Raw genomic sequence first — 14717 nt, 5'->3', positions numbered from 1 at the left:
ATGTAGTAAAACATTTTCAGTTCCAAGGCAGCTAGAGAGTGCTGAAGCAGATCTCATGGTTTGCACTGAAAATCAGTTGTTGCCAAGATTCTTTTCTCAAAGCCTGCACTATTTTCAAAACACCTTTCTCTACCTAAATACTGAAGGGGCTGGAGAGTAGCTACAGCCTCAATTCATTCATTCTGTGATTGCTATCTTTTAGCATTAGTGACAGGTTATTCCTTGCAGGTAACGTTGAAGTGTGATGCAACACACTGCTTTGATTTTAACAGCAGATAATGTAAAAACATCAAGGCAGTTTGTAGACAGAGTCTCTTGCCATTCCAAATAAGAATTAATTAAGACCCTTTTCTAAAAGTCTCAGTGCTGTCGCTCACATGAATGAATTAAGACTCTTTCCAAAAGACTCAATGCTGTAGCTCACTAAAAATGTTAAGCGCTGGACACAACATCCCTTAGGATCTGTTTATCTGAAAGTCTAATCTCAGCACCCACAACTTTCCCTGAATTCCACGTCCCACAGGATCAGACGGTCGTATCACTGTCTAGAATTTATTACAATGACTTGCTCTGAGTGGCAGATCCAGTCTGGTAGGGAGCCAAGTGTCCTGTAAAGAAGTCGGGGCAAGTACAGCGTGTTTTGGCAGAGTCAGGTCCCCCAGTTTTGCTCCACCTGCCCCAACCTCCATGCAGTGTTACATCCTTTACATCCTGCCCCTGAGCTGCAAGAGAGTGCCTACAGCATTAAATTTTGGGAAGAAATCCTCCCCTGGCAGAGTGGTGAGGCCCTGGCACAGGTTGCCCAGAGAAGCTGTGGCTGCCCCATCCCTGGAAGTGTTCAAGACCAGCTTGGACAGGGCTCGGAGCAACCTGACATAGTAGAAGGTGTTTCTGCCCATGGTGGGAGGGTTGGAATTAGATGATCTTTAAGGTCCCTTCCAACCCAAACCATTTTTGGATTCTATGATTCTTCCAGAGCGAAGCTCTGACGGACGATGCTACAGCTCACGCGCCAGCTCAGTAGTGCAGGGTAGCTGTAATTAGCTCGGTTTCCCCATTCCTCATTTCCTCCACCCTCAGGCAGCAACTGTTTCAAGAAGTATCCCGATTTCCCCAGCGCACTGATGTATGGAAAAGTTTGGCTAATTATTCTAGTCTGAAAATGCAGTCTCACTGCGGTGCCAGACCTTCTGAGCACAGGGGGACCAACAAGTTAACTCAAGTCTGCTGATTTGAGTAGAGACTGTGAGTTCTGGCTTGCTGGAGAACATTCCCATCTTTATCCAGGTTAAGCCAAGAAGATCTGGAAAAAACCAATTCAGAAATTGGTTGATCAGAAATAGGAATTCCTACAGCTCCTGAATTTTGCTTGCTAGAGCAAGGCTCTGGCAGCCCTTTGGGAAAGTGTATTTGTGCTGAATCAGTGTTGGGGCACAGGGAAATCTGAGCAGATGCGGTTGCACTTTGGGCTCAGTTGGGTCTTCCTTTCCATTTGACAAATAATTGGCTCATTAAAAGGTATGAAGGAGGGAAGGAATAGGAAGAAATAAGCTACAGTGTGTTCACTGGACAAAGCACCTGTGTGTATCTTCAGGTTCAAACTCTGGAGTGTGGAGCTGTAGTAAACCCATCCCAGGCACCTTTGGATTTCAGTGGCAGAGGAAAGGTAAGTTTTCAGACCCTCTCTGGCAAAATATCATACAATCAGAAGATCATTAAGGTTGGAAAAGACCTCTAAGGTCATTGAGTCCAACCCTTAACGATGGTCAAATGCCTTCTGCAATGTCTTCTGCAAATATGACAATAGATTTGTAAGAAATGTAACAATACTCTCACGTCATGGGTGTTTTATTTCCCCATTCAAGCTGCAGTCCCACAGACCTTTTTTTTTAAACTGCACTAAATTCTACTATTTTGTGATCATTATTAGTAAGATTCATGGTACTCCATAAAATAAAATGTTAGAATTAGTTTTCCAGAACAGGTTTGTCTGTGAAAAAATCTGCAGATGTGTTTCTGCTGGAATATACATTTTCTGTCCAGATTTAAGTTGAGGTGGGGCGGGGGGAAAGGTCAATGTTTTGGTATCATTATAACAACTAAAATTTGAAGATGCTTCAATCTGAGATTTCCTCAATATATATTTTAATATGTGTTGAAGATGATGGTACAGGAAAGACCAGGCTGCAGTGAAGGTGCTTGCTAATACCTCCATTTTAAACACTGACACCAGTCCGTGTTCTGACTGATATCAGCTATCCTTGGGTATCAACACCTATTCCATTGAAATGACAGATCTGATAGGCCGTGGGAAACACGTAAAAACCATAATTCAGAAGAAACACACTAATTTTCATTATTTCTTTGTATTTGGTTATTTCATAAATATTTTACAGGGCTGGCATAGCTCTATTAGCTTGATAGGGGAGAACCACGTCAAAATATAAGAATGAAAATGTATTTCTTTCCTTTTTAGGGTTGATTGTAAAAACCCTCTTGCATACACACATGCTACATTTATAAAAAATAATTCCTAACACCCACTAAAAAAGTCTAATCATAATATCTCAAATATGTGGCCAATATAGATGGGATTATTTTGCAGCAGTGGGTTAAGCATATTGCTGGCACAGAACTCTGGGACATGATGATATAAATTCACAGAAATAGTGCTTGCTAATGCAGTAAATGACGACAGCTGCTGTAACTGCTGGACTCAAAGGGAGCTCTATCCAAGAATAATGAGTATTTCCCGTTGCATTTCAGAAGTGCATGCTTTGCATATGTGAGGGTGGGTCATAACTCAGTCAGCCCTTCGTTTACTGCATGGTAATGCTGAGGGGAATTAATTAGAGGTCCCAAGTTAACTGTGCACATACTTGGAGTCAGAATTCCGGTGAGGCACCCAAGGGATCCAATCCCTTGGCATAGCCATGGCATGCCAGGCACCCCTGGCCCTCCCCAGGCAATGGCACTGCTGCCATGACCTGCCTGGGCGAGAAATTCATACTTCTACTGCAGCCCATGAACAATCCACCCATCTGTGCCCATGTTTTTTGTGCTGTGACTACCTTTCCAACAGGAACTGGACTGAGATCCTGGCTTATTCCAGTCTAGCCACTGAAAGGCTGCCTGTTTATTAAAACCATACTCTCTGTGAAATGCATCTTTGTCTATGAAATGGCATGGCCATTACATAATAAGTTGGTGATTTATGGTTGTCGGATAGTGTGTTTGCACACTAGGCAAAGCAGTAGACCTTGAGGGCTCAGGATTTGTTAGCCCAGGGCTGTCCATCTCCAGGTGCTTTCATGCTTGTTTGCTTCACTGAAACACAATAATTGATGGGACTTAGCTTCTTCAAGCGTGAACAGCGCGGTTTCTGCCAGTGGGTGAGGCAAACCCAAACCAGCAGCTATAGTGTAAAATGTATCAGAAGCATCTGAAGCCCCTGGACACCTGTCAGAGTGATGTGAGACTCTACCCAGGCTGTCTCCAGAGCTCAGGAATTGGTAGCAGTCTCGCTGTGGTGGGATGGAGCACCATGGATATTAATTTACCCCGCTGAGAAGTGCTCAAAGCTGTGGTTCCACAAACATTTTTCTCTGTGGCACTTTTGGCTCCAGCAAGTCATGCTGCCACCAGCCAGGGCAGTCCCTACACTGCCCTCTTTGTTCTGCATGGGCACGGAGGGGTGGCAGGAGCATGGGAGCAGCAGGGGAGAGCCAGAGTGGACATCGCCTGCTGATGCTGACTCCACGTCCCGGAGAAATGTGTGTGTAACCACAACCCAAAGGCCAGGATGAATAAGCTTATGTGAAAGTCTGTGACTAAATCCTTCTGGGAAATAGGCTCTAGGCTCTTTCAAAAGTGTTACCTTCTGCTAGCAGGGACTGGATGTCTCAAAGAAAGGCAAAGGGCTGTTTAATCTATTCCTTTAAGTGCATATCGCCATCTATCAAAGAAATCACTGGCACAGCTGCCGCTAACTGGAAGATGTGAGCTTTCTCAGCAAGTAAGTGATGGCCATAAAGATTACACTGCCCTCTCTAAAGTGGTTCCTGGTGTTAATCTAATCAGTGCCAAGTACAGGAGCTGCTGATCTGTGCCAAGAACATTTCTCTCTCCCCTGTTACCTGGGTTAAGCCTATTCCCTGAGTGTTAAAGTTACATTTCATAAGTATTGAAGCTGAAACAAAATATGAAAAAGCAAGTGTGTTACAGGGCAATGGGAGAGAGGGCTGTTGTGTCCATTGTATTAGCTTATCTGAAAATTTGGATGGCAAAACGTTCCTTGCTCCTTTGACTGTGTGTTGTCAAAGGGGTGTGTGCAATGCATGGGGGCAGCAAAGGAAGCCGAATTGGAATTGCTGTGAGTGAATTACCCACCATGGATTGCCCAACAGCCCCGTGCCAGTGGAGTTACAAATACTCATATATGATGGCATGCATGTCACCAGTGTGGTACCAGCTGCTGTCACTCGGGTGGGATGCAACAAATTGCCAAGCCCTCTCTGCCTCCAGCTCCACGAGTTACACCTTGAAAATGCTCATTTTGCCCCCCCCGAGGTGGCGCATGCAAAAACCTCCCCTCTTGCACTAAATCCTGCAAGGTAAGGTACAGAAACGAGGTGCAGAAGGAAGCAGACCTCCAGAGGAGGGTGACAAGAGGCTGATGCTTTTGTACACCCCAATTCTGCCGCTCATCACAGTCCCTGTGACAAGTAGGTCATTTGTCTGCCTGGCTGACCTAACCCCAGGACCACACCAGCAGGCGTGTCTGGGACAGGGTACGGTGGTGCTTATCCTGAACAGAGCCAGCCAGGAACATCGGTCAGGAGCTGCATCGCAAGTTTTTACCAAAAAAACCCCTCAGCTCTCTGTTGACAGAGAGATGCTGGAGCCTTTGTGAAGCCTAGAGCCAAGCGTGCCCCATGCTGTGATCTCATCAGATGTCATGTGCTAACTCAGGGCTTCAGTGGACGCCTTCTACAGTGTGGAAGGGAGGCCCTGGTGGTGAACATGTGGTGTCTTTTCTTCTGAATATACCTTAAAGTATGCCTTAAACTCGCTGCAGTGTCCACTGTAGATGCCTACCCCAGTAACAAACTTGCTTTTCACTTCTCCTGTTCGTGTGGCAGGTTTTCCATCATTTTTGCAAAAGTGCAGGTGATATTGTAGTTAATGACTGCACTTCTCCTGGTAGTGGAAGCAGACAGTGCTGCAGGGTGGATCTCACCTCTAACTGTCCAGGACAGGTGCACAGGCAGGAAACAGAGGGACGTGGTGTTCCCCAGCATCAGGCAGCCCCATTTTTGGCTGGGGTTATGGGAAATGTTGCCATGAGAAGAAAGCAGGGGCAACAGGCGTGTCCTGAAGCCGTGGTGGAGACAGGCTGAAGGCAGAATGACAGATTCTCACTGTAGGAAGTGTGTGTGATAGAATCAAAGCTGGTCAGCAGATAGAAAATAAGCAAATACACAATCTGAGAAATTACCATTTTCCAGGCTACAGAGCCAAGTTCTTTCAGGCACTGGTTCCACCTACATCCATGAGAGGAGACAAATACCTGCTCACACTGAAATACGGGATTTCCACTGCTGAATTACAGTTCTGTGCACTCAAACATGTGGCCCATGTCCCCCTGACCCCACCAGGAACGGTTCCACAGCTTCTGTCATAGCTGGCTTGCCATGCTGGGCTGGCAGGATTTCCAGATTTGGGATAGACAGTTTCTGCTCTGTGACCCCACCTTTTCTGCAGCCCTTTTGGTACGTGCAGAAGGACATCCTTTCCCAGCACTCTGTCACACCGCTGGAACTCTCAGTAACTCACCAGAGAGCAGATCAGCCCCTCAGATGGGGGTTTGTCTGTGTTAATCTTCATGGATGCAGCACACACCTTTTGCCAGCAGGTAGGATGGACAGACCTGCTGGGTGTGCACATTCATGGCTGTATCATGGCTGTTTGAATGTCGCTAAAAAGCAGCACTTGAGATTTATCTCAGCTGCCAGTAACACCTTTAGCTCAGCTCTCACAACAGAGGGGTGCACAGCTCCATCCATCAGCATCCCTCTGGACCACCATAGGAATTTTTGAAGCATAAGGCATTTTTAAAGTAAGTGAAGAATCCTATGCTGTTAATCAAAAACCAGCATCATGAATTCAAACTTTATTGATGTTTTGCTGTGTTTTAATTTTGGCACACTTCCTGTGTAGAACCAGATATGGAGACATGCACAGATTTATGTCTGTGTGTGTGTGTAAATACAGATATATATCTATAAAGATATAAAGACATAAAGATATCAAGATACAAAGATATAAAGATATATAGATATATAGATATATGGATACATAGATATATATACACACACAAGGGATCAGGAGAAACTGGTGCTCTACTGGATTTCAGAGTCCTGACACTGAATTTGCTCTCTTTGTGCTGAGAGCAGATCTGGCAAGGACCATGCTTTGCCCTCAGCGCTCAGTTCAAGGTCCCTCTGAAGTCCCAAAGATGTGAGTTGGCTTTCATTCCCATTATTCCTCACTTTCACATGCTTGTTCACATCCAGGTTCTGGGAGAAGCTTCCAGAGGGAGTGCCGGAGTCTTATTAGAGGGACATTGCTGTGCTTTTGCTCCCTGAGGAGGCTGGTGAGATGTGAAATCAGCATCCACTGCTGCAGGAGGCTCAGAGGTGAGGGAAGCAGACAAGATGGGAAAAGTTAATAGGAAGAAGGAAAAGTGCAGAAGAGGTACAGTGCACAGGGATGTAAAGAGAAAGGAAATGACAGATGAGCAGAGTGGGTCTTCTCTGGTTTGCAGCGTTAATGATATCCTTGTCTGCATTTGTCACATCATTTGACAGTGACCTGGAAATGATTGTTTTTATTGCATTTATGCTTTTCATCGCTTCTTGATGATTTACAATGGAAGCTTAAAAGAGATCACAGCTTGATTTTTTTTTTTTAATATACTCGTTGTTGCTGTTCTGTATCTCAAGCTTTCTGCGTACACATTTTTTCCAGCACAACTATATTAGTTCAGATGGATCCTGATATGTTACTGTACAATCCTTCTCCTGCAGAAACCCAAACCCTCATCTGCTTTGGCCGGTGCAGTCATTTCCAGTAGCTCTACTTTCTGTCCATAAGAAATGCTCAAACTGTCCAAACTTTTGCTGGCAGACAGGCTTTCAAAATGTCAGGAAGATAGAGATGAGGGAAGTGGTGAGAGGAATTTTACAGGCAACAGCTACTTGTGCTAAATAAAAAAATGGGGCAGAGGATTTATTTCCCTGCCTCAATTCCTTTTGCAGTTCACCTTTAAAGGAAAATTTTTCTTTTTTTTAATGCACATGTATTAATGTGCTCATGTTCAGTTGTGATTGTTGTCCAACTAACAGGATATTCATTACATTTAAGCACGTTGAGCTCACAGAAACAGCTGGAAAAATATTATAATCATTCATTATGCAGAGGTGAGGAAACAAGCACATTTGTCCATGTGTTTATGGGCACATGTCCATTAAACTCCATGCAGCACATTATATCTGGAAGAGGGCCCTCCCAAGGATGTGGATGACATACAAGCATGGTGGATTTAATATATCAGAGTAAGAGGTGAACATAAATCCAGAGATCAAACAGAAAAACAGAAGAGAAGATGGGGAACAAGCTGAGAGGAAGTTCTGGGTTAGTGGAGAGGGGAAAAGAAATATTCCATTTGTATAGATTTAATTCTGGATGTGAGGAAGAGGAAACTTGTAGCAATACATATCAGGGAGAAGCTTAAAATTGCAGAAGAATAAGGGAAACATAAGGTGAGAAGGCAGACCTGTAGCCACCAGGCTCATTTTTTAATATATTAAGAAGAAAACATGAATGATACTGATCTTTTTCACCAGTTTAAGATGCAGTAAGATAAAAAGGATAAAACGGGCCTTATTTCAGAGAAAAAAAAAAATCCATCTCTTATAGTTATCCTTAATAGGGGTCACTCAGTGTTTTCCTTTCCAAGAGTAACTTTAATAAGTTCTAACAGGAGCTTTTTAGGCACAAACTGCTGCAATCAGAGTTAAGATCAAAACATCCCAGGAATTTTAAAGGATCTCAGAGGTTTTCTGGGGTGCCAGTAGATACCAACTAGATACAAGCTTCCCGAAGCACGAAGGGACAAGTGCCATCCATGACTGTGTGAAAAGGAAGCTGCCAAATAGGGATGTTTAAGGCAGGCAACTTCTGCATTTCCCCAGAATAACACAGTGGAGATTAAGGTGGGTGCTGTTTTGCTGAAAATGTTGAAATCAGAGAATAGAAACCCTGATATAAATCAGTGTAGGAAATTCTATGGAATACACTGAATTGGAAATAGAACTATGGGACGAATGCACACACAGCTGTGCCTAACTTTCTTTTCTCAAAATCCTACTATGTGAAGTGGCTTCATATTCAATATACTGAGCTTCCTAGGTCTTGTATTTTTAAATATGGACGTCAAACACGTAGTTCCTTAAGGCTTGTGTTGCCAGGCCAAGCTCTCCAGAGCTGTGACTTGTGTCTCCTCTGTAAATTTTGTCTTGTATGAGCCCCATGGAATCTCCCAAACCTATAAAATTAAGCACATCTTCTTTGATCTAAACCTGTACAAGCTCGCTAACGGGAAACCATGTGGTTATCTGTGGGTCAAAGGATGATGGTGTCTTCTATGGCCCTTCCCAAAATCTGATAATTGAGACAAGAAATAATTACTGTTTCTCAACTCCTTCCTCACTTCCTTGAATACAACCATACTGACTTTTAAGCATCTTGAGATAGAAAAGTATTATATGGAGACATCAGGAAAATGGGGATCAGACTATGTAGGTAGAGACCTACATAACATAGATGTTACTGGTTAAATTGCATGAATTAAGGTTTCTAAATAGGCTTCTGATATCTTTTGAATAAAGGGGAAAGAAGAGCAAAAATACCATTGCAAGGAGATGAATTTAAATGTGCAACAGCAGAGAAAAATAAACATTGTCATTCATTTAGTGGCATCTTCATGAATTTGGGTTAAAAAGCAAATGTTTATAAAACTACAGCTTTTCCTTTGTATCTGCACAGGCTCTAGGTTGCCAGATAAATTAAAAACCTCTCAAAAAACTTTCTTCTTTTTTCTGAACCTACTGTCTGTCAGAAACTATGGGGAGCTGAAAAAACCCCCGAGCAACCCCGAGATTCAGTGCAAGAATTACAGCTGACTGATCCAGCCCCTGATTGCCTGGTGTCCTTGGCAAGAACAAACACAGAGCCCTGTCATCTGATACCTCGAGCCACAACCTGTGATAATCCATACTCCTTAATCCTTCGTATAGCTGTCACTGTGTCATCACAGTTTATTTTAAAATGGTGCTCCTCAGTACTAATCTCATTGCCAATCATTCATATTAATGTTAGAATTAGGGTGAATTAGGGCATTATTTGCCTCGTATGTGACACTTAAGCACTTGTAAGTAATTGCACAGGGGAGAAGAGAGCATTAAATGGGAATGGCACATACAGTATGAAAAGTGGAAGAGAACCAATATTAAACTTTTAATAGAAATATCTCCAGCAGAACTTTCCCACAGGCAACAGAACTCTGATATTTTTAGCTGGTTGAGGCCAATGTATGTTAAGAATAGCATTCACTGCAGTGGGAAAATACACAATTTCTATTATGGGGCAGTCAGAATAACAACATGCTGATGATACACTGGTATAAAATATGTAATTATCTAGCATGCAAAAGAATAAATCACATAAACTGTTTACAGTAGGAATTGTGAAGGGACAATGACACATTGTTGTCTTCTTTGCGTAGCAAGGATAAAGTTTGGCTTCTAAAACTGCAAAATCTAATTCGTGGTGTTTATGTGATGCTTCCTGCAAGAAGGATCTGATAAGATTTTTTTATTATTATTTCTGATAAATTAGGTTAGGTATTAACTTGGTTAAAATGGGAGATAGAAGTGGTTAAAATTAGAAAGACGTCAGCTTGGATAACATCTTGGATTTCTTCACGTTGTACCATTAGTCTGAAATTACACAGAATCATCCTCCTTTCCCATGCAGCTGCAGATAACTGCAATTTTCCTTCTAGAACCGTTGTCTTGGGGTTCAGTGCAAAATTCACAATCATACCTGGAGTGAAGCCCAGCTCCCTGAGAGCTGTGCTTGGAGTGATTATTCTTATTACAGAACTCCTAGTCCATCATATTAATAATTATTAATAATGCAGAGAACAAAGGCACTGGGTGTCCTCATCTATCATCATGTATAAAAATAGTTTTAATTGATAAGCCCCGTCTGTTCTGTGTGCTATTATTGTATCACTGTAAATTGTAAAAATAGGGCGAAATCAATATTTTTTTATCTGTCCTCCTTGGTAGCAAAGAAAGACCTAAGCTTCAGGATTAGCGGGCAGATATGAGGAGGATTTCTTTCTTTGTGATACAAATCTGTATTAATTGATTTTTCTTGTTGTGGAGTAATTGCAGCTCTTTATTAGGAATAATATCACAAATAAACTATAGACAAGTATAGATTGCTAAGCCTAGATTTCAACTGAATGAGGCTAATCAATACCTAAGTCTGTAATTTAAAGCAATTCATTAGGGCCTCGGGAAAAGCTAAATAATATACGTGAGAAATGTCTCATCTGGAGCCTGACAGGAGTTTCTCCCTTAACAGAATAAATACATTTGTAATATATGATTATTGCAGATTAATCGTGCTCAAATGCTTTGGGTTTTTTTGCTTGCCAGCTCTTGCTCTGCGGGTGAGGAGAGCACCAATGGGCCAGAGCCCTGTGCTGTGTTTGTCACCAGGTGGGCAAGGCAGGAGGGGAGCACAAGTCTGATGAGGAGCGGCTGAGGGAGCTGGGGGGGCTCAGCCTGGAGAAAAGGAGGCACAAGGGGGACCTTCTGGCTCTCCACAATTCCCTGAAAGGGGGGAGCAGCCAGGTAGGGATCGGGGTCTGCTCCCAGGGAACAGGGACAGGACAAGAGGAAACAGCCTCAAGCTGCACCAGGGGAGGTTTAGATTTGAAACTAGTGAAGATTTGTTAGTGGAAATGTTGGCCTGGCATTGGAAGAGGCTGCCCAGGGCAGCGGTGGAGTCACCATCCCCAGAGGGATCTAAAAGCCATGTAGGTGTGGCACTCGGGGACATGGGCTACTGGTGGCCTTGGCAGTGCTGGGTTGGTGGTTGAACTCCGTGGTCTTGTAGGGCTTTTCCAACCTAAGTGATTCTATGATTCTGTTCTTTGACTCCAGCATTGTAGAGCAGATACATTTTGGGTCTTACATGTCATTAAAAGCTGGTTGCTCTGGTGCATCCCTCATGCTCTCAGTTCAATCCAATGGACAAAAGATCTTAGGCATCCATCTAAAGGTAAGTACAGCAGCAAACATGATTAAAATTGCTCTAATTGCTGCCTCCAGGAAATTCTAGTGACGTGTAGCGAGTGTTTATTGTGCAAGGTGATTTCCAGGGTTTTGTGAAGAGCTTTTGGAATAAAAATTGTGTCGTAAAATAAGGGTGTAGCATTTGGGTAATGGGATTGCTGTAATGCTTGAGACAGATCCTGAGTTTAGAAGCACTAAATGCAAAACCTGGGATAAAACAACTAAGGCAGTGCAACAGCAATGAACAAAAAAGTTAAATTCCAAAACGATACTGTAGTAAGTATATTTTAAACATACATATTGGTGTACGATCTTCCTGGCCACCTGTGTGGATAACATAGAAACAGACTTCAAGAATGTACTAGCAGTTCTGACTAGTTCAAATTGTAGCATTTACCAAATCCATGAACTTCTTCAAACTTGCAGAGGAGATGCATCTGCCTTGGTAATTCCATGAATGCTGCACTTAACAGGACGTTTCCTTTCTGTTGCTTAAGAAACTTGATTTTAGAGCTAGAAATCCCAAACTCTTAGCACAAGTCCCAAGTTTCAGTGAGGCTACAGCAGGTATAAAGGCAAATGATTCCTGCCGGGAAAGCCATGATTTTCTCTGCAATGGAATAAGCCAGGGAAAACATTCTATGAACTCTCCAATGTGCATATCCTGTTAACCAGTAGATGCCGTTATTGCCATAAGCCTTGTCCTTTCTTTTTATTTTCCCCCCTTCTAGGGGCAAACCCACCTTGATTTGCAGTGCTAGAACCTGAAAATTCCTTCAGCGGAGATTCCTCCAGTGAGTTTGACTCTCATTGTGAGGATACTGCAGGTTATTAGCTCACGTGCAGCAAAGATAAACAAGCCAGGTATTTAACTTGGTTAGAAGACTTGACTTCTGGCTCCCACATGCACAAGTTTGTCCTTGTTCTTGTGTTAAGGATTGTTTTGACAGTAAACTATCTAACTCAAAGTAGCAGCTACCTGAAGTAATTTCTTCCAGGAAAGACTTGACATGATTTGGGGCTGATTTTCTGCATGCCACGGTCCCTTTACACAACTGTATGGGAAATACTGATACCAAATGTATTTGATTGATATGGAAACAATACCCTACATAACCACATAATGAAAGATGCTAGAGGATAGAAATTTCTTGCTTTTTCTCATTCATTTATGACTCTCATTTATAAATTCCATGTTGCTTCCATGGCATCACTGTAAATCAAAGCCTACACCTGAGGATGCATGGAAATGGGAGGGCATCCACGACAGACTGCTCTTGGATCTGGCAGCTAACAAAGCCGAGGGAATAAACACCATAGTAAGTCAGTGTGCCCTCTCCCTGGCTTAGATTATCTGGAGGCCATCTGAATAAACTCTCAGCTGCATCAGGAAGCCCTGGGACTAGATCTTTCACCTTCCTTCGATTGTCATTTTCCAATTGTTTTCCTTTTTCAGTGACGCCAGCACACTTGTTCACTGATGTTCCATTCTGGCCTTGCTTTGCCAGATCCACCCAGAGAAGCCCGAAGCCAAGAACAAATAGGGACTCAAAAAGAGGGGCTTTCCTTGAGGCATCCTTAGATGTGACATCCTGAAGAAGGATGCAGGCAGTGCTGCAGTTTTGTGTAAGTGCTTCAAGTTCATCAGGCTTCTTGAATAGGTGGAAATGCCATCACGTGCTCAGAACCAAGGGTGCCAACAACAGAGAGACTTCTGTGGCAAAATACTAAAATGTGTCCTTTTTTCTCTTTTCCAAACCAGAGAACTATAAAAGCTGACTATGTAAGGCAAGATTTAACTCATTTTCCAGTCTCTGTTAGACTGATAGTGCCATGAAAAGTGGCACAGTTGTGGCAATGCAGGAAGTTCACTGAGTACTCCAAGCTGGAAAGGACCCACAAGGATCACGGAGTCCAACTCTTAAGTAAATGGTCCATATGGGGATTGAATCCACTTTGGTGTTACCAGCACCACACTGTGACCAGCTGAGCCAATATCACCTCGGATCCTTGGATGGGATGATTGATTGATTGATTGATTGTTTTTTCATTGATAATGTCACAAACAATGTTCCAGTACTGGGAGAAGGCAGCCAAACAATCTGCTGAAATGTAACGGCCATCTGGTCGGCTGATCTATAATAGTTTGTCTTGTTAATCTTCTCTCCTCTTCTCTCCTCTTCTCTCCTCTCCTCTCCTCTCCTCTTCTCTCCTCTTCTCTCCTCTTCTCTCCTCTTCTCTCCTCTTCTCTCCTCTCCTCTCCTCTCCTCTCCTCTCCTCTCCTTTTTCTCATGGTTTCTGGGATATATTGCCCAGGTACAGATGTGTATCACCAAACAAGGAAAGAGGGAAAACCACAGCAAGTTCAGCACCATGATTCCTCATCTCTCCTGTTAGTTCTGGCTCATGGCCAGCTGCTCATGTGAGATGAAGGAGAGATGCACACTGCTCATATTTATCCTTGTCACCCGACCAAAACTCGTCATTCCTTAGGAACAGGAGTTGGCATGAGTGTGAAGAAGGCTGGACTGTCTTGACCTTACATGTCCATTTTGAGGCTTGGGACCTGGTTGGCAAGGCAAGCAAACACCAACGCATCTATTCTCCTTGTGCAAACATTTCAATTGCACAGGGGCTGCCAGTTTGGCACTCAACGTTAACATTAAAGCTTAGAGGGGAAAGGCTGCTCTGGAATGGCCCAACAGAGAAAGCCATCCATGTATTTGCATTTTACAGCTATTAGTGGTGCCGCATTCAGAGCAGCTCCCTGGTCTGAGGGTGGATTTGCAGGCAACTGCATTTTTGGAGGTTTCCTTTGAAACAGAAACAAAACAGAGAAAGAAGCACCAAACCGCAGTTTTAAAAATAGGATGCTCCAAGATGCCTCCTGGAAGTCACAGGCTGTCCTTGTATCGTTCAATTTTTTGAATTCTTCGGGAGTGAGAACAGCCTGGGTTGTCAACAGAGGGCTGTTCAGAGAGACGAGGCAGGAGAGTGAAAGAAGGCTGGCTATTGTTCGGGGATGTGGTGTAGGCTGCAAGAATGTGTTGGGAATGCAGCGCCCGCATGTCAGGCAGAGAGAGAGGGCTTTGTGTGAGAACTCTGAGGCAGAATGTCAGTCATATGAATATCCACCATCTCGGTTTTTTATCTTGGTCCTCCTTACGACACTTCCCTGCCTGGAGTCCATAAGGATAGGTGTCAATTTCCTGGGACATGCTGGTGTCTAATCTAAGCTGTCCAGCTGCATGCAGGGGATCTGACCTTGAAGGAAGTGGGAAAGAG

This window comes from Corvus brachyrhynchos, unplaced genomic scaffold (assembly GCF_000691975.1).
Source record: "Corvus brachyrhynchos isolate BGI_N302 unplaced genomic scaffold, ASM69197v1 scaffold315, whole genome shotgun sequence".
NCBI lineage: Eukaryota > Metazoa > Chordata > Aves > Passeriformes > Corvidae > Corvus > Corvus brachyrhynchos.
This window is presented reverse-complemented; position numbering follows the sequence as displayed.